We start from the raw sequence: 22,283 nt of genomic DNA, 5'->3' as shown, positions 1-22,283 counted from the left end.
CAAATGCCACGTATAGGTGATTGTAAAGGGAGGATTTCTTCTCAAGAAATGCTTTCTATAGAGGAACAATGCCCTTGGCTAGCTCCTCAAGGCCTGAACCAAGGCTCTGACTCTACACTTATCTTAAATTGTGTAAGATAAGCCTAAACAATTCTCTCCAATTCTAGGACCCACAGACCTGAGTCTCCTTCCTACCATGTAGAGGAGATCACAAGAAGGATATAGTGTGCCTATCAGTGGAAATAAAACTATTTTTGGAAAAATCTAGTTTGTAGTTCTTATACTAGATTTGTGTAGAAAATCATCCCCCTTCCCCATAACCCCAAACCGTTCAGTTTGCTTTCAGAGATGCCTGGAAATAATCTTACAGTCTTTTTAATAGCAAGATTCAGGCAAAACCGAGAAAATGGGATAACCCTTTTTTCCCCTCTGGCAGTGAATATTTTGTTGGCAGATTAAAAATTTAAACTGAAATGTCCTATATTACTGGAAGAGAAACTTCAGCTTCAGGTTCAATTTAAGTATTTTTTCTTATAATGGAGCTATGTCAATTTAGTAAACGGCATTGCTGTTTAAAATGTCATCCCATATCTTTCTTTAATTAAAGTGGCAATGTAACAGCAATCTGTTCCCATTAATAGATTTTTAACCATTAGAATCTGGGCTGTATGATAGACAGTTTAATACACCCCCACCCGAAAGTATGCAGAGAACTTCTCAGAGAATTGAAATCAGAGCTTAAAATGCAGTACCCTACAAGTAGCAGCTCAGGAAAAAGTAAGGGAAAATGAGCAAAGAGATTAAATGAGATAGAGAGATGGAGAGAGAGAGAGAAAGAGAGAGAGAGAGAAGCTGGAGGAAGATTGGAAAGAAAGTAATTAGCGTGAATGAAGTGACGCCCACCTAGTCACTGAATACTGCAGCTTTAGTCCTGTGAAACAAAGGGTTGCTTATCTTTCTTAGCTGTATTTTTATTGTTTTTATATTTTCATTTTTTAATTTTCTATATTCTTTGTTTACATTCCAAATGATTTTCCCTTTTCCGGATCCTCCTTCCCTATAAGTTCCATAAGCCCTCTTCCCTCAGCCCTGTCCCCAGTCAACCCCTTCCCACTTCTCTGTTCTGGCAATCCCCCTACAATGCTGCATTAAGCCTTTCCAGGACCAGGGCCCTTTCCTTCCTTCTTCTTGGGAATGATTTTATATGTGAGTTGTGTCTTGGGTATTCAGTATTTTTCTCTGAAAGATCAAAGAGAGAGCATTTCCTATTGCTTGTGTGTGTGTGTGTGTGTGTGTGTGTTTGAGACAGGGTTGCTCTATGTAGCCCTGGCTGTCCTGGAACTCACTCTGTAGATCAGGCTGGCCTTGAACTCAGAAATCTGCCTGCCTCTGCCTCCCAAGTGCTGGGATTAAAGGCGTGTGCCACCACTGCCCGCATTTCCTATTCCTAAGAGAGGCTCATAGTGTTTAAGCAGAGTCAAAACAATTAATGGCAGTAGCTGAAGTTTTCAAAGATTTCAATAGTTTAAAGAAAATTCACACAAATCTCAAAAATGCACTCTAGGAAGAGGAGCCTAGACTTAGATCTCAGAAGTATAGATTATATACTGTAGGAATACAATTGAGAATTCCATAGTCATACAGCAAGAAACAGCAAGTCTTACCTCAAGAGAATTGAGGCACTCAAATGCTAAAATTTACAACTAAAGATCTTTATTCATGCCTCAAAACTTTTATGGTTACTTTCTTCTTTGCATATTTCTTTATTCGATCTAATTTTTCTTTCTATATACTTTTTAATTTAAAAAAATCAGTTTGATCTATTTCTTTTTATTTCATGTGTGGTCATTTTGCCTGGCTGTGTAACTCATGCATTCAGTGTCCACAGAAGCCATTAATCCCTGTGGACCAGAAGTGAAAGATGATTGTAAGCCACCACATGGTGTGTGAGTTCAATTCCAGTTCCTCCAGAAAAGCAGCCAGGGTTTTAACCACTGAGCCATCTCTGTAGCTCCAGTGATATAATTATTCCTACTCTTTACTTCTGGTTTATGCTCTTTCATGCTACTTAGGACTCAAGGAGTTTATCATGATGTAGGTCAGGCCAGAAATGAACAAATCTCCCTAACATCTCTTCTTAAGCTTCACAAAAAGGACTTTTGCAAATTAAGTGTGTGTGTGTGTGTGTGTGTGTTGTTTGTGCATGTGATGTGTCTATATGCTAAAATTACGCCACTGGTACCCCTCAACTCAAATTATAAGAAGTTGTGAATCTTCTTAAGTGAGTACTGGGAACTCAATTTGGGTCCTGTAAAAATGCAGTATGCATTTTAAACTACAAAATCATCTCTCTAGCTTCCACAGAAGGGACTTTACACAGCTCAATTCATATTCTTCTTTATTGCATTTACTTTTTTTTTACTTCTTCATTTATAAACTCTCTGAGTGTGTGTGTGTGTGTGTGTGTGTGTGTGTGTGTGTGTTGGAGTACGCACTTGGGACTATCAGAGGACATATCTGATACCTACTTGATATTGTTATCAGAGGACATATCTGGTATTGTTATTGGAAGACAACCTCTGGTATTGTCTCCTACATTCTACCCTGAGACTTGTTCACTTCTGTGTGCTAGGCCATGAACTTCTGAGAAATTTCTTGTCCTTTTCCAGTTAGCTGTGGTAGCAAAGGAATCACATACATGCAACTGTGCCTGGCTTTATTCAGGTTTACTGAGGAATTTGACTGAGGTCCTCTTGATTGCAGGGCAAGCACATTATCACTGAGCCATTGCTCAACCCTTTAGTTATCATTGATAAATAATAACTAGCAGCCCATGATGCTGTGAAGGCAAACTTGGAAGCTTGTAAATGTTTCACTTTTTTATGCGTCATCATAGTTCAGTATTTTTGAGCCTCTACTATGTGGCTTACTCTAGAATATCCTTCATACATTAGCTCATGTTTTCTCCCCAAAGTGTATTAGTACAATGATAAAAAATGCTTCACAAACAGGCAGAACTTATGATAATATTCCAAGTTTTTTCTACTTTCTTTGGGTATTAGCATCTCAAAGTATGCTACCAAGGTACTATGAATATGAAGTTTTGTATCTCAAATTGAAATTAATGGGAACTGGAGTTGAAAACATGCTTGTTGAGCATTTACAAGTCTCTAGGATCAGTCTCCATACCCTCTTGCTGTGTGAACATGTGTAGACACACATATATTTATATAAATATGTGGCAAATATATCAGAAGATTTATGGGATTTAGTTATCTCAGTCCACCATGTGGATCCCAGGGTTTAAAGTTAGACTGTCAAGCATTTACCAGCTGAATAATTTCACTGGCTCTTACTTCATTTTTTTGTGATTTAGTTTGAAGATTTTACTATAACCATAATTGTCATCACTAATTATCATATAAGTGTTTATTATATATCACATACTAAGTTTGCTACAAAAATTAACGCAATATTCTCAGGTCTTTCAGACAGACATATCTGAGCACTTCCATACATCTTCAAGTAGCATGGGATCTTCTTGTACAGAACTGAGTAATTTGTTGAAAGGCCACATTCCCTTACTGGAAGCCTGTATTTTAATCCCAGTGCTGGGTTTTGGAGAACATGAACTTCTCTTCTGTTTTCAGGAGAGTGATCAGTCTGGTTTGTTGGGCAGGTGGAAAGAATAAATTATGTAGCCTTCTCTTGATTGAGTAGGAAGAGTGAGACAAGACTCCCTCCAACTTAGATACTACAAAACCTGACTAGACCACAGTGTCTTTACTTAAATGGCAATTTAACATTTAAAGCAGGCAAATTTCTATGGTACGTGCTGCTGAATACCCAGAAATCTCACTAACATGTTATATTGATGGGGATAGACCAGGCTTAGATCTAAGAAGTGTCTTAGATTTAATTACAATGGAGTATCGAGTCAAGAAACTAGCTTACAAATGTATGATAGGTTATGGATAGTCAGATTATAATCAGAATGGTTTCTGAGAAATGAAAACAGTTAGCCGCACATATCAACTACTTATTAAAATTTCTCTGCTTCTTCATGGAGAAGTGCCACAACACTAGCTGAGCAGAGATGCCTGGTTGCTTCCTGCAGAAGAGCGTCTAGACACTCTTGCTCCCTGTTACTTCTCAGCTCAAGTCTTTTTTCTTCAGTTTGCATCCACTCTACCTTGAGGCACATTTAGTGAGATGTGTTTCCCTATGACTGTATTTGCTCAAAGCTGGTACTCATCTTGCCTCCTTAAGGAGACTGCTTTTTTTCTTTCATATGTTGTGTGTTCTGATTTTATATTTTAAAACAATTTTCTTTATTTGTGTATCTTGCCAAGGTTTCTTCACTGTTTTCCACGGCGACTTGAAGAAATTCTGTGGAGAGTACAGTGTGGGTCAAGTTGCAACTTTTATAGCCATTTGTATCTAAGTTTGAATTAGTCATTGCCAATCATTGGATCCTAATCTTGTGGAAAAATCATAAAATAAGAGTGTCCCAGCTTTCAGGATTTTAAACCCATTAAAAATAATTGTACATTTCATCTCAAGGAGCTGTTAAAGAAATTTAAATACATTTGCACATTTTAGAGAATGGAATAGGAATGAAGATGGTATTTGTAGGAATGAAGATGAATTTGTGGTAGGTATGAACATCTTCATCACGTTTTCATTATTGCCATCCTTCTTTGTACAGGAGTAGTCTATCATAGTACCCACAAATACCTTTAGTCTATTTGTTACTACATGTTAAATTAATATCAGGGGAAAGATATGAACAGCCCTTTCATAAGATTGGATCTGGTGGGGACAAAGCTAATTTTAAAATCTGAAATACACACACACACACAAACACACACACACACACACACACACACACATATATATATATATGACCTCATTTTTCTACAGTTCATGTGTTTGTGTGTTTGTGTGTGAACATACATACATTTTCTATTTGTACATGCCTCTCTTTCAACAAATATGATATCCATGTAGGGCAGCATATCAGTTATTTATTGTTGTATAATCTTTCAATTTTGCTGGTGAAAAAATCAGCAATTAATCTTATCATTTACTTTTGTTACTTGATGAGGAGGCTCTGCTTGATGTCTCCATGAATCTCTGATATAGTAAACTTTACATCAAACTACAACATCAGGAGTGTTTTATCCTTTAAAGATCTTGTGACGTGACCTCTCACATTCTACAGGGAGCTCAGTTCCTTACAGTATTGTGCTGGCTGGCTTCCAAGGAAGTAAAACACCATGTGTAAGGGGTTAATCAATTCTCTCTTTATCATGCACACCACTGACTCTTTGGCCAAAGAAACCCACACAATCAAAGTCAGATTTCATCTGGAAGAAAGGTACATTAGAGTAATAGTAATTCCTTCACATGCAGTTCACTGGAAGCACTAATGGAACAATTTATCACAAACAGCTTCTTTGAGTGGGGTAACTGACTACAGTGTACTGAAGATGCACATGACACTTCTAGGAAGGCTTAGTTCTGGTCATTTTAGAGAACTTTATAATGGTGAATGCTGTGCAACAATGGATAAACTTGAAGAAGTATTATCTTAATAATAAATCTTTTTTACTGTGATTGGATAATGATTACTGCAGTGCATATAGGCATTGCTTGCATTAACACTGATGTAAATTAAGATTTCAGACTTGTCAATATTTTGTGTCTATGACTCTGAGTATTTATTGAACACTTCCCATATTAGGAACATTCTGAGATGATGCAAACATTAAGGCTTGAACTAATATACTAGCACATATCAAATTTATTATTACATAGGTGTGTGCACAGATTTCCTCCTTGCCTTAACTTTTCTTTTTTTTTATCTTTTCAATGTGTATAAATACTAATGTCTCTTTTATTTCCACAGATGAAGTGATGAGATGAGGACTGTACTCAGGTTTTATGAATCTATGGCTTGGTCTGAGTCCAGAGTGTTTCTACCTAACTATCACTAGACCTGGAATCTTCTATCCTCATTACAATCCAATCTTCCCAAAGCTTAGACCTTGAAAGCTTAGGTTTCCAGCTAACCTATGCTTAGAATATTTCAGCCATCAAGACTTACTGCTGAATAAACTCACACTTTTTAAAAAGCTCTTTCTGAACTTTGGATGACTGGCTCAACAGAGCTCTTTTGGCTTAAACTACTCGTCAAGTTGACTGATTCAAATTGGCATCTCTCAGCTTCGGACTGCATTTCACTGCTTGGAAAGACGACCTCTGGCCTCTGTGAAATGAACTGCTCTGAACTCAACTGCTCTTCTCTGAACTGAGCAGACCTGCGGTTATCCAAACTGCTCCAAAGTGAACCCTCGGAACTGTTCTGAATTGAATTCAATCCAGTTCTATCCCTCAACTGAACTGCACTCACTGAACTGCCCTCCATCTCTGACTCACTCATCTCTGGCTTAAGTAACCTCTTTCCTGTCCATTCTTATGAGAAGTAAGCACATCCTGTCTTTGACTCATTCTGTCCAATCTTTCTCTGCTTCATCACTTTGTCTTCCCCTCAATTAGCTGATATTGTTTGGAGTTAAAGGCATATCTGTGTTCCAGACAGAGGGATTAAAGGCATGTGCTAAGGGCACGTCTGCATTCCAGCTGGATCATACCCTTGATGGTGACCCCTTGCCAGAACAGCCATGTTGCTGGATTAAAATTCCTCTACAAATGTGCAACGTGGAAACAAAGTGCCTAATCTGGGAAAGAAGATTACTTAGTATTTGAATCTAAAATAATCCTAAAGTTAATTTGTAATTGCAGGGTAGACATTGAAGTGTATCAGCATACGTGGAAGATCTTGTCTGCTAAAGAAAAAGGATGAGGAACATCAGAGCTGCAGATGATAGGCGGGCCTATGAGAGAAGGCTGAAGAGCTCAAGAAAATAAAAACAGAAAGAGAAGAATAAGATCTTGCTGCCTATGGAGATAAAGGAAATGGAATAAAGCAAAAAGTATCAATCCTGAAAAGAGAAAGAATAAGAAGATGAAGAGCATGATGAAGAAGGTGAAGATGGGGATGGTGATGATGATGATGATGATGATGAATAAGTTGGTTCTAACACAGAGATTTTTCATGTCTATAAACCAATTAATTGAAAGCTTCACCCCTCCCATCCCTGCATCATGTAGCTGTCTCTTTTAAAAGAGAAATATGTAAAGAAAAACTGTAGGATTTAGCTTTCAAATGTACAGCATTTAATGGTTAATAAAAACTATGTCTCTAGATTGCAACTTCTGGAAGTATTTTCAATATCCAGTTTTCTTGTCAGGCACAGTACAGGGGTATAAACTGGCATGAAGGCTGCAAGAATGTTCTTGTTGGTATACAGAACTAACTGTTTCTATACAGGAATAATTTTATATCTTTGGTTATCTCTAAAGCAGCTTATATGAAAATCATTGTTCTGTTAGTCAGTTACTAGTCTGTGGTAACAAAGAAGAAAAAACATAAACCCAACAAGAACAGTTACATGTTTAATGCTTCTAAGTAAATACAAGTGTTTTGGTTTTGTTTGTTTGTTTGTTTGTTTAGTAGTATTTTCCTTTTCTTGGGATTGTATTTTTTTTCCTGAGGGGAAGCTAGTCTTTTGCCCATTGTGGATTACATAAACTATTGCAGCATTTGATTTTTATATAGTTAGCTGATAAAATGCTTTGTCTTCACAACAAGTATACTGTGATGGGAAACCAGTGGCTTAAGAACCAAGTCAACTACTTAAAAAGAAATACCTGAAGTGACAACAACAAAATGGCCTCATTTTGTCAGACTATAATGACTCTGGTGTTAGTAGTAGAATCTAAACACCTATGCTTGACTTTTATCTCCTTTCATTTTGTAGTATAATTTAAAAATGGTTATATTTATTTACATATTATTTGTGTAGAGAGTGTGTGTGGGGGCCAATTATACCATGGTATATGTGGGAAGGTCAATAAATATGGGAACTCATTTTTCTATTTCTACCACATGGCTCCTGGCGCTTGACTCCTCATCACATTGGGCAACGGTTTCCTTTACACACTAAACTATCTCACAGGCCTGTTAGTAAGCATAAACAAACATTGAAACAAGAAATCAAGCAAGTACATAAACAAACAAGCAAAACAATCATGAACAAATAAAAGAAATGCTGAAGAGCTCACCATCTCAGATCTCAAGTAGTACTACAGAATCATAGTAATAAAAAGATTTGTATTCATATAAAACCAGACATTTTGATCAGTGAATGGAATAGAAACCCAGGGTATAATTTCATACATACACAGGCACGTGCACACACACACACACACACACACACCAAAGACAAACACACACACACACATACAGGCATAAACACGTCTCTCATCCATGTATGTATTTATGTATATGATTTTTGACAAAGAAGCTAAAGTGTGGAGAAAAGTCAGTATTTCAACAAATGATGCTTATCTAACTGGGTAAGTGCATATGGATGAATAAAAACGGACTCTGACCTATCACCATGCATCAACTGAGCTTCAAATGGATGAAAGACATCAGAATAAATCCTAATACTTTGAGTCTACTAGATCAGAAAGTTGGGACAGTGCTTGAACACATTGGAACAGAGATTAAGTTCTGAACACCTCCCTGACAGCACAGGGATTAAGATCAACAATTAATAAATGGGTAAAATATATTTTATACACAAAACATATAAGTGTATGAATGAGAATATGCATTAAACAACATATGCAAAAATGTTTGTATATATAACTTAAATGAGACTATGTCACTTAGGCAGACAATGCTTCCTAGAAGAAGCAAATATTAACAAAAACCCTAGTAATTGGTGCCAGAACCCTTCCTTGGAGTGTTTGATAACAATGGTTTATATGACTCCCAAATCATCATGGGTTACCTTGGTTGTGCATGGATGAATTTCAGAGGCAGAGGTTAAGAACCATTTGCTGAATACACTGCACACTTAGAACATACTTTTGCTCAGAATATTTAAACTGGATTGAATCTCAAAGCTTTCTTTCTTTTTTTTAATTTATTTATTGTTATACATAAGTACACTGTAGCTGTCTTCAGATACACCAGAAGAGGGAGTCAGATCTCATTATGGATGGTTGTGAGCCACCATGTGGTTGCTAGGATTTGAACTCAGGACCTTTGGAAGTGCAGTCAGTACTCACATTCATAAAGCAAACAAATAAAGAATAAAAAAGGGTATGAGGTAACTAGAACAGAGGTTAAGAAAGGGTTAGAAAGGGACTGAGTAATGAAAATAAAAATAGAGAACGGACTTTAGGGAGCAATATACAACTATATAAAAGCACTCAGGATGATGAATGAGTTGCATTGTTTTGAGTTCTTGGACAAAGAAGTACCATAGAGCTCTCCTTCCTCACCAAAGAAAATTATAAAACTGAGTGTTAGTGACATTGGTTATGCTGTACTTCACTGCTGAAAATAATGCATACTTATGACACAGATGTTGGAGAAATCTAGCTAGTCAACAACTAGAAACTTCATCTCTACTGGATAGCATTCATAGCCCAAGAATGTTCTCCATATATGCTACTGAAGCAGTAAATTAGTTGTAAATATCACTCTTCTATGGACCCTGCAAACTATAATTAACTTCCTTCCTGTAAGACATTTCCACGAGTCAAATAGTGATATCAACATTAGAGGAATAACTATTTTTTGTTTGTATTAAAGGCTTTCCATGACATGGAAGCCTTACCTAATATTGTTAATGAGGTTAAGAACCTGAGACTAGATTATGGGCACAAAAGGAAAACTATGGTTATGCTAAGGGAATATAGCACTTAGTTGACCTTTCTCAGAACTGTTTCTTCTTGCAGTGTGTGGCAATAAACACGGAGACTCAAGACTGGTTAGAGTGCAAAGAGTGAGTGACTTTGGAGATTGTCTTCCTGAATGGGATCTCTTTATCACACTCCTCTCCATATTCAGGGATCTAGGTTGAATAAAATGACAAAATCATTGTAAGAGCCAGAGATATTTTTTCTAGTATTTTCCAGACTCAACAAGGCAGTTTCATGTATGAACATGTAAAGACTTCAGGAACACATAGATTACCAGCACAAACTCCAGCTAGACAAAAATCCCAACATGAAAGAGAGGAGGTGGACCAAGAAAGATTCAGAAACAATAGTTTCTGAGAGTGGGAGGAACCAGCTTTCTTCGATGAATTGGAACTGGGTGTATCAGTCATGTTCCAGGACAGATCTACCATGCTCAGGAATAGATAATGAACAGAAATCAAAACCCTTTTTTTGGTAATATTTGTATTTTTTTAATTACAAAAACCATAAAGTTGTGTGGTAAGGAGATTGCATCTGAGAAGATTTGGGGGTATAAAAAAGGATATGATGAAAATATTGTGCATGAAATTCTCAAAGGACTAAATTAAAGAAAGGGAAAAACAAATTTTAGAAAGATTAACACAACCTTATGAGAAACAAGTGAACAATTATATCTTTACTGTTTCAATATATTAAATGAGAGATCTACCTTTATTTCTTGTTTGCAGACTAACTCATTTTATTAGAGTCATAAAATACAGATGACATATTTCTGACAAAAATAAAATAGAGATGAATGAACACAAGAAAAATTATGCTGAGGCCCACTTCCCCTGTAGTGACCCCACTTTTGCTGTAATGGCCCCAGTTTCCTTATGGTGACCTGATTTCCCCTGTAGTGACCCCACTTCCTCCATAGTGACCCCATTTCCCCTGTAGTGACCCCACTTCCCCTGCAGTGACCTCATTTTCCCTTCCATTATATCTATACAGTCAACAGTCCACCAACGATGTTCCTGTTATATTTCCAATGTCTCAAGTTTATTTTGAGAAATGCTCCCAAAGAAGGGATCATAGGTTATCAGCTGAGCCTGTGGCGGCATTTGGCCTATGCAGGACAAGCGATGAAAAGCCACTGTGTTCCAAAGATTCACACTGCAGAGGAAAATACTCCCCTCCCACTAAGTACTGTCAACTTCAAACAGCTTAAGGGCTTGGTGTCTGATGCTGAATTTCTTCACTGGTATACTCAGGGATCACTGCAAAGGTGAACTGAAATATATTTTGGAATAAAAGTGTAAGGTTGTTTGCTTTTGTTTGTTCTGTTCTGCATTTTTGTCGTTGTTCCTGTTGTTATTGTTTTTGCATGACTTTTCCTGCTTCAGAAAAACCTTGATTTATTTAATCTCTGTTTTCAGAAAAGTGCACCTTTGTCTCACAGTTTCTAGGTGACGGATTTTTCTCTTACCTGAATCCACCTCCAGGTTGCATTAGTCACACTGCATTATGCTTCACTAAATCAAGTGACACAATGTGACTATTAATGTTGTGATGTGTAAGAACAAGTCTCACTTGGGACTGGGGAATGGGATTTCTAAAAACAGCTGTCTTCTGCATTTATTCCATAAAACTTTTCACCTTAGAAACAGAGTTGTTTGCCACCTAAGTACTTTTTTTCTCTTAAATTTATTCATTCCCCTTACAACCCAATATCAACCCTTCTTCTCTTCCCAGTACCCCCTCATGCAAGTCCTCCACTTTCCTCATTTCCTTATCAAAAAAGGGGGTGTCATTCTTGCTCCCCATCAAGTCGTTGCTGGAGTAGGCACAGCCTCTTCCACTGACACTAGATAAGAGTGTCCATGTAGGAAAGCAGAATCATAGGCCACTTCCCCTGCAGTGACCTCATTTTCCCTTCCATTATATCTATACATTCAACAGTCCGCCAAAGATGTTCCTGTTATATCTTCAATGTCTCAAGTTAATTTTGAGAAATGCTCCTGAAGAAGGGATCATAGGTTATCAGCTGAGCCCATGTCGGCATTTGGTCTATGCAGAACAAATGATGAAAAGCCACTATGTTCCAAAGATTCACACTGCAGAGGAAAATACTCCCCTCACACTAAGTACTGTCAACTTCAAACAGCTTAGGGGCTTTTGGTGTCTGAGGCTGAATTTCTTCACTGGCACACACAGGAATCATTGTGAAGGTGAACTGAAACATATTTCAAGGCAGGCAGGCAGGCAGGCAGGCAGGCAGGGAGGCAGGCAGGCAGGTAGGAAGGCAACAGGCTCAGGGGCAGCTCCTGCTCCAGTTGTTTGGGGGAACTCAAGTGAAGAACAATACCCTCATCTGCTACATATGTGCGGGAGGCCTAGGTCCAGCCCAGTCTTGCTCTTTGGTTTCTGATTCAGTCCCTGATAATTCCTCAGGGTCTAGGTGAGTTTACTCTGTTCTTCTTCCTGTGGAGACCCTGTACTTTTCCTCAATCCACAATCCTTCTCTCAGCTCTTCTTTAAGAGTCTGAGCTCAACTCATGTTTGGGTGTGAGTCTCAGTATCTCTTTCCAACCTCTTGGAAACAGGAGGAGCCTCTTAGAGGACAGTTATCTTAGGTTCTTGTCTGCATAATGGACTATAATAGTGTCAGGCATTGGATCTTGCCCATGGGGTGGTTCTCAATATGGGGCAGTCAATGGTTGGCCATTCCCTCAGTCTCTATCTTTGTCTCTGCACATCTTGTAGGCAGGGCAGATTTTAGGTCAAAGGCTTTGTGGGTGGGTAGCTGTCCTTATCCATCCACTGGGAGTCTTGCCTGGCTAGAGCAAGTAGGCACTTCAGGATTTACATGACCCTCTGCTAGGAATCTTAGCTAGAGTCACCCCCTTAGACATTCTTGGGCCTCTTCTCATCCCAGGTCTCTGGCACCTCATAGAGAGTGCCCCCAAGCTGATCTTCCTTCTCTCACCTTTGCTCTCACTATATATGATCTGCCCCACCCCTGCCCCAATCCCCTTGCTCTCTCCTCTTCTACCCAGTTTTCTCCTTCCATAGGTTTGCAATGTCTATTTTGTTTCTGCTTCTGAGAAAGAGTCAACATCTTCTCTTGTGCCCTCCTTGTTATTTGACTTCTTTGGGCCTGTTGATTATAGCATGGTTATCCTGTACTTTTTGGCTAATATCCACTCATAAGTGAATATATACCATGCATGTCCTTTTGGTTCTGGGTACCTCATTCAGAGTGACATTTTCTAGTTTCATTCATTTGCCTGCAAAATTCATGATATGCTTGTACTTAATGGTATTTAAGTAGTATTGTGTAGATACACCACATTTTCTGTATCCATTCTGTACATGAGAGACATCTAGGTTATTTCCAGTTTCTGACTATTACAAATACAGCTTCTATGAATGTGGTTGAAGAAGTGTCCTTGGTTGGATATGAAATTAGGTCAAAGGAAATAGTAGTTCTCCTTTACACAACTGATAAATGGGCTGAGAAAGAAATTAGAGAAACAGTACTCTTCACAATATCCACAAATAACATAAAATATCTTGGTGTAACTCTAACCAAGTATGCGAAAGACTGTATGACAAGGACTTCAAGTCTCTGAAGAAAGAATTTGAGGAGATATCAGAAAGTGGAAAGATATCCCTAGCCCATGTACTGGTAGGATTAACATAGTAAAAATGGCCATCTTACAAAAAAAGTATTTACAGATTTAATGCCATTTTCATGACAATTTCAATATAGTTTTTTTGTAGATTTTGAAGGAGCAATTCTTAACTTCATATGAAAAACAAAAATCCCAAGATAGCTAAAACAACCCTGAACAATAAAAAGTTCTGTATATATCACTATCCTTGATTTCAAGCTATTCTAGAGAGAAATGATGATAAAAATCACATAGCATTGGTATAGGAACAGATAGCTGAATAAATGAAATAGAATTAAAGACCCAGAAATAAACCCACACATCTATGAACACTTGATTTTTGACAGAGTCCAAAACCATATAAGCATGCTAATTGGCAATTTTGAGATGTATTTTAAAGCCTACTAATGGTTTCCTTCAGGACCATTAAATACTAATGATCCTATTAAAGCTTCTAATAATGAAGTTAATTATATAGATCACTATAGAGAACATCTACATATTTTTATTTAGACAAATCAGAAGAAACAAAATCAGGATGCAAGAACAGACTTTTCCACAGGATTGATCATGATGGCTCAATAGACTTTATTATTGACTCTAATGTTGGTTGTTGGCATCATTATAATCCTCCTTTACATGTGATTTTTACCAACTGGAGAAGCAGGTTTAAATACATATCATTTCTTTGACTCTACAAGCCTCCTGTACTTCTCTGCTCTGAAATATATAGCCACTTTATTAATAATCATAAGAGTTGTAGGAACTAGGGGCTAATTCTCTTCTCAAGAATATATTGTATGTATAAAATTTAATCCTTAGCTTCCATAAGAAACTAGGTTGCTTATTCTAGGGCACAACTAATTCTTCTTCTCACACAAAAGAGTCAATTTTTTTCCTTTGTCATTAGTCTACCAATGCACAAAATACAATAGTGATTTTCAATCGTTTAATTATTTCTACTCATACACATTTTCATCCATTTTTGAAGAGAAGCCTTTAGTCCTCAAGTTGTTGAGGCAGTTTTTTTTAATTAGAGTTTTTATGCTTTATACAATATTTAGCAATTTTTAGATTTTAAAGTTATTATTAAACATTGAATCCCATAGTCAAAATCAATAAAGAGGTACATGTCATACTAGATGCCTTTCTTTCTCTTATTTCCATCTTCATTTTCCCTCTCCTACCTCTACTTCCTGAGTCTAATAACAGTTCTTTATTTTTAAAAGTTAAATACACATGTTATAAAATAAATCAGATGTTTTAAAGAGCTTAGAGTGAAAAAAAAACAGCCCCAAGTCTCACTACTTCCAGTTTTTATAGACATCTGATATGCTGTCATTAGTTCCTTTGTGCTATTTATATTTTATTTAAATTAGACAAACCCATAGTTCTCTTTCTTCATTTTACATATTAGCTTCTGATAATAGAGGATATTGGTTTGCTTAGGAGAAATATTTTATCTTCCTAATGTTGCTGTCTCGTTACATAAAATCTCATTGCTAACTGGTCAATGCAGGAGACTATGAATATCTATTTTTCCTTTCTTCAACAATAGACAGTTGAGGGTTCAGTAATCTTTGATTTACACAACATGTTTCCTTCTTTACAAAGAAGAAAGAATGGTTTTGGCGGGTGAGTGCCAATAGGTGGTTTGGTGTTTAAAATGTTGATATAAAAATTTGAATTTAATACATGTGATTTCATCTTGAGGACAGAGAGAAAATAAACATATACCCTTCCTCTTTTCTGAGCACTCACCAGGTGTTCACACTTATACTTAGCTACACATATGCCAGCTAAAATTTTGTGGATATGTGCTGGGTACGTAGGGGCAGTGGTGGCATATTCCTTTAATGCCAGCATTGGGGAGGCAGAAGGAGGTAGGTTTCTGAATTCCCGGCCACCCTGCTTTTCAGAGATAGTTCCTGGACAACCAGGGGTACACAAAAAATGTCTCAGAAAAGAAAAAGTTCATGGATGTATTGTTAATCAAGATACCTCAATGGATCATGAAGAGAGAAAAACATAGTTCCAAATAAGACAGGTTCGTGTGGACTACAAAAATAAGTGTCTAACATTTACTGGGAAACTCTTGAAGCTTTATTAGAAACAGGAACAGGGCTTAGGGCTTTCATCACTTTAAGGATCTAAGAATAAAAAGGTATTTCAGTAAGATGACTAGATCAGTGCTTGTATGGATTAACCACAAAATGCTGCATTACCAGGTCTCACTGAATATGTGACCCACAGAGCAGAGATCACTGCCACAGAAAGCCCCCAATGTTTTGACAAATATGAAAAGTACAACAACATCAAATAAGTCATTTCAATTCTAGAAGAAAAAGAACCAGGATAATTAAAGTTTGCAGAAACAACAACAACAATAACAAGAAAATGTTACAAATAGAGAGTAAAATAAATTGCATATTATTATCACAGAGATAATTGTGACAGCAATGCTAACAGCAAGCTGCCAAGCAGGGTCCGGAAAATACATGAAAAAAGTTATGTGACTTAGAAATAAACATCGTGCTGGGTGTGGTGGAGAGGAAATGATCATCATGCGAGGTGAAAAGTTAACAATAATGGGGATAATTGATGATATTAGAAGCAGATGGCACAGAGGTGACACAGCGGTCACTAGAGTGAAAACATGAAGGTAAGAAGTGGAAAAAAGTTCCGTGAACTTGAGCTCATTGGGTAATTGTTTTTACTACTTGGTCTTAGAACAGAGAAAAGAAGAAATGCTTTCTCCTTTTAGGAAATTATTCAACTTGGAAATCCTAACTGAAAACCGAATAAGATAATCTATATTGGAGGAGGAAACCTGCATTAGACATCAGGCAATAATGGTGGTAAAAATAAATCTTAGAAGCTACAGGAGAATATTAAGTAAGGGGATTTAGGTTTACAGGCTTCTTGTCATCCACAGAAGTATGTGCCTGGAAAGAAAGAGTTGTAAGAAAATGAGTCTATTCAGGACAGGATTTACTGTCACCACTAAAGAGTGACAGTAAAATAAAAGCACATAAACGTGCGATCTTTTCTTTCCATTCAAATTTTTAGTAGATTTGTGCATAGCAGTCTCTCTCTCTCTCTCTCTCTCTCTCTCTCTCTCTCTCTCTCTCTGTCTCTCTCCCTCCCTCCTTCCCTCCCTCCATCCATCCATCCATCCATCCCTTCCCCCCTTTACTACGGCATACATGCAGTAATCAGAGGACAACTTTCAGGAATTGTTTTCTTCAACTTTGTTAACCCAGGGAATTGAAGTTAGATCTTCAGGCTTTGTATCAAGTATCCCTTTCTTTCCCTATATTCGTTGTTTACATTCCAAATGATTTTTCCTTTCCCAGTTCCCCCCTCCCCATAAGTCCCATAAGTGCTCTTCCCTCCCCTTTCCCCAATCAAACCCCTCCCACTTCTCTGTCCTGGCAATCTCCTACAATATTTCATAAAGCCTTTCCAGGACCAGGGCCCTCTCCTTTCTTCTTCTTGGGAATGATTTCATATGTGAGCTGTGTCTTGGGTATTCAGAATGTCTCAGCTAATATCCACTTATCAGTGACTGCATTCTATGTGTGTTCTTTTGTGAATGAGTTACATCACTTAGGATGATATTTTCTAGTTCCAACCATTTGCCTAAGAATTTCATGAATTCATTGTTTTTAATTGCTGAGTAGTATTTCATTGTGTAAATATACCACATTTTCTGTATCCATTCCTTCATTGAGGGACATCTGGGTTCTTTTCAGCTTCTGGTTTTTATAAATAAGGCTGCTATGAACATAGTGGAGCATGTGTCCTTATTGCATGCCAGGGAATGCTCTGGGTATATGCCCAAGAGTGGTATAACAGGATCCTCTGGAAGTGTCAGTGACAGTTTTCTGAGGAACTGATTTCCAGACTGATTTCTGAGACTGATTTCCAGAGTGGTTCTACCAACTTGCATTCCCACCAGCAGTGGAGGAGTGTTCCTCTTTCTCCACATCCTCACCAACACCTGCTGTCTCCTGAGTTTCTAATCTTAGCCATTCTGACTGGTATGAGATGAAATCTCAGGTTTTTTTTTTTTTTTTTGATTTGCATTCAAGTGTCTTAACTTGTTGAGATATTTCAAATGCTCTGTGAGGTAGCCATCAATGGCTTCTATAAACCATTACTTTTATAAACCATTGTTAAAGCTAGAAGATTGTTGGCTTGAGATACTTGGAGTACAGTGAAGAAATGAAGTCATGAAAAAAAAAATACCAAGCCTCAATATTAATTAGTTGCAGAAGTAAAAGCAGCAATACCATGACTGAACTCAGATTGTTAGAAAAAAAAAAAACATGGACTGGTTGTTGAATACAGGAAAAGGTAATTTTGGATTTGAGGAGATGTGCTTATGCAAAAATATGGAGATATTTATATAAACTAATATATCTATAAAATAGAAAGCTTTGCAGATTCACAAGTACGGAGAGCAATAGTTTCCAGAAACTAGAAAAGAGAATATAAGGGTCAACGATGATTTCAATATCTTATAGAGAATTTTTATTTCCTATCATTTAGAATGCTTGTGAAATATTACCATATTTGTGCATTGGTAATGTATGGTTGTTAGATTTGTATATTTTTACATATTTAGAACTCTTAAAATCCATAAACGGTAATCAATAGGCTGCATTTGCATTTTATTCTTATATAAATATTCTTTTCCTTCAGAGGCAAGCAACATATTATGGCTTTACTTATTTACTTTGTATTTGTTTTATTTAGTTTTCTAAATAGCTGCCTTTCCTTTTCCTTCTACTGTGTTTGCTTTAGTGTCCCTATATTATTTGCAGTTTCATTGAGTCTCAGAGTCTAACCAGTGCCTTCTTTTTTTGCTACATTTGCCCCATGACTCCTGCAACAACCCTCCTTCTCATTTCTTTAATGTCTCCAGTTGGCTCTTTACTCTCCTCAACTTCACACCATCCCCCTATTTTAGGAGCATGATGCTCAGACAGTATTCTGAGCAAAGGCTGATGAAGATCCACGTCTGGGATTCTTACCTGATGTCCACATCCATGACCTTGGATGCCTGCTCACTGCTAACAAGGAGGAGATCAGCACGGGAAGAAGTGGAGTCCTTTGGGAAGAGTGTATCCAGGGTTTTATTTTCAGTCATTGCCCAGGCCATCCTTCAAGTCCTACGTTTAGCGAATAGCCAGTTAAGAATGTCCAAATTGGTGCTGCAAATGGCTCAATGGCTCTACTTTTCCAGAGGACATTGATTTGATTCCCAGCATACATATCACAATGTGTATTACCAATCATCTTTAACTCCAGCTCCAGTGGACTGGACATTTCTTCTGGTCTACTTTCTGATGTCTGTGGGAACTGTGTGCATGCAGTTCATAGACACAGATGCCAGTAAAACTCCCATTCACATAAAATAAAAACAAACCTAAAAAACAGACACTACCGCCCAAAATGTTCATGCTATGTTTTGTAGTATGTGTGAAGTTTGGGTCCTATACTACCTATTTAGTGGATGACAGGTGCATTTTAGGGGATTGGGATTGTCTGTGTTTAAATTTTACTGCTACTTGGAGACGATCCTGAACTTATTCATGATGCATCTATTTCTGCTAAAGCACATCAGTGTCTCCCAGCGGTTCTGATGATCTTGAATTCTTGCTGTCATGGGAAGCAGGTTTCTTTATTTTAAACCCTAACTCACTTGTTGGTTTTGGTCCCAAACTCTTTTTCCAAAAAATATTTTTGTACAATATATTCTAGCCATGGTTTTCTCTCCCCCAACTTCTCCCAGATTCTTTTCACTTCCCTACCCACAAAACTCTATGCCCTTTCTCTTTTACTGCTCCCCAAAGTAAAAAAAAAAAAAAAAAAACAAAAAAACAAAAAAACAGGCAAAACTCAAAACAAAGCAAATCAAGCATTCCAGGATTGTTTTAAAAAGAAGAAAATAGAAGAACCACACACATACCATTAAAAACAAACTTGAAAATCATAATATCCAAACAGAAGACCAGTAAGACAACAAATACCCAAATACAGAAATATTAGCCAAAAAGACTATGAAAATAACCTTGAGTTTATTTTGTGTTGGTCATTTGCTGCTGGGTATGTGGTGGGAGCAGACATAAATCCTGGTTCAGGTCAGAGGGTCCTAATGCCGAGAAGTTGTATTGCACATAGATTCCCACCCTAACCAAGAAACTATCTGCAACTGACACTCACTTAAGAGGAAAATTTAGTTTTCTCCAGTGGTATCTCATTGGGAATACTTGCCACACTTAAGAACAAAATTTTTGCTTGCATCTTCTTGAGCCACTCTCTCCTGAACTCCATCATAATTGATATGCTTGCTTCGGACACCCCCACTGATGTGCTTTATGTTTGCATAAGGCTCATAAAATGGTCTTTATGACTTAAAAATAGAGGCCCTTAAAGAGGAAATTTATAAGTCCCTTAAAGTCCCTTTCTTCATCAATTAGATGTTTGGGTAACTTTCATTTTCAGATGAATGTAACTAGTAAGTGAGTAAGACTCATAGGCATTGTGGAAATAAACATTCCAAAAATAAGAATGACTTATGACAATAAAACATTGTTTTTATAAAGAGGCCATTCCTGAGAACTCACAGGCCAATCCAGCCGGAAAAGCAGGTGAGCTAACTTCAGAACTCGACCTTAGTTCTTCCAAAACCAATCACCCTGTCTTATCTACAGCCTTGTAGCAAACTGCCTGCTGCAGCCTTTCTCTCCTTCGCCCTCATGTCAAGCAGACCACACAGATCTTCCTCTTCCTCTTCCTCTTCCTCTTCCTCTTCCTCTCCCTTCAGCACTCACTGCTTTATCCCAGTCCCCAACCACGGTAGACACATCTCACCTCTATAGCAGAATATTTGCTCAGCCACTGCCACCATTTTTAAGGCACTAAGCTGATCCTGGGAAAACATTTTGCTTTCCTCTCTGCTGTGGCAACACTCAAGACACCTCCCATTCTAGCCCCTCCCATCCTAAGCCATCTCCATTTCTAAGGATAAGCTTCCCAAACCTTAGAACACATTGTAACCGCAATTCCCAGTGCACACGGGCAATCAGGATGCCAGAAGAATTTCCTACTATGAAAAACGAGAGCCACCACACTCTTTCAAGAATCAGATAGGTCAACAGAAACCAAGATACAAAATATCTAACCAACAAAATAAGACCATCTACCTAGAATTACAGTCTTTCCAAAGCAACATGCCTAGAGACCAGCATAAAAAGAAAATCAGTAACAGCCCAGACACTATGTCTCCATCAGAGCTCAGCTGCTCTATAACAGCAGGTCTTGAGTATTGCAACAGTATTAAAACACAAGGAAAAGACCTTAAAATGGTCTTTATGACTTAAAATAGTGGTCCTTAAAGAGGAAATTTATAAGTCCCTTAAAGAAATCTCTGGGGGCTGGTGAGATGGCTCCAGTGTTTGAGAGCACTGACTGCTCTTCCAGAGGTCCTGATTTCAATTCCCAGAAACTACATGGTGGCTCACAACTATCTGTAATGAGATCTGAAGCCCTCTTCTGGTCTGTCTGAAGACAGTGACAGTGTACTCATATAAACAAACAAATCTTTTAAAAAAAGGAAATCTCTGAAATCCCAAACAGTAAAAGGAAACAAATAAAACACTTCACAACTTGAAAGCAGATATAGAGTCTGTAAAGAAAACCCAAAGTGAAGGAAATATGGAAATGAAAAATTTAGGAACTTGAAGAGGGACTTTAGAGGTAAGTGCTACCAACAGAATACAAAAGACAGAAGAGAGAAGCTCAGGCACTGAAGATACAATCGAAGAAATAAATGACCCCATCAAGGAAAATGTTAAAAACAAAACAAAACAAAATCCTAGTTTAAAATAGTCAGGAAATCTGGAACATTATGAAAAAACAAACCTAAGAATAATGGAAATAGAGGAAGGCAAAGAAACCCATGTAAAATGTACAGAAAATATTTCAACACACTTGGAGAATAAAATTTCCCTAACTTAGAGAAGGATGTGCCTATTATGGCAAAAGAAGCCTATGGAACACAGTTGCAGGATATTTGATCACACTGTGAACTCCTGGGTTGTGTCTTTTACTGGGGAAGCCTGTTTTGAGTTGTGGTGTTGCTCAGCCTTAGCAGTCACCTTTAAATATTTTAAAGAAGATTAAATAAAGGCAGACAGAGGTCAAGAGGCAAAGCAAGCAATCAGTGCACAGGAAGTGAATTTAGGATTATTAAGTAAGAAACTATATAAAGAAAGAAGGAGTCCGGATGACAGATAGAGAGAAACACAAGAAATAGAAGAGAGGGACAATCTCTTTGAAGGAAGGTTTTTGAGATGACATATGAAAGATCATTGGCTGAGGAGGAAGGTCACTGGGTGCTTTCTCTTTGTCTCTGAGCTAGCAGGCCTTTACCTCAGCATCTGGTTCCCTAGTCTTCATTGGTAAAATCAAATGATGGATATTTTGTTAAAAACAACAACAACAACAACAAGACAAGAACACCAAATAGATTGATTATAAAAAGAAAGTCCTCTCAGCACATAAAAATCAAAACACTAAGTATACATAACAAATAAATAATATAAAAATTCTGCAAGAGAAAATGACTGAGGAACATATAAAGAAAAACTTATGAGTATTACATCTGACTTTACAGTGGAAATTTAAAAGCAGAAGTGCTTTCTAAAATGTTCTACATTTTACCAAAAATGCTTGGTCTCTTAAGAGACCAAAAAATTAAGTTTTATTTAT

This window comes from Apodemus sylvaticus, chromosome 20, assembly GCF_947179515.1.
Source record: "Apodemus sylvaticus chromosome 20, mApoSyl1.1, whole genome shotgun sequence".
Lineage (NCBI taxonomy): Eukaryota > Metazoa > Chordata > Mammalia > Rodentia > Muridae > Apodemus > Apodemus sylvaticus.
The sequence above is the reverse complement of the archived record's forward strand: the minus strand, read 5'-3'. Positions refer to the sequence as shown.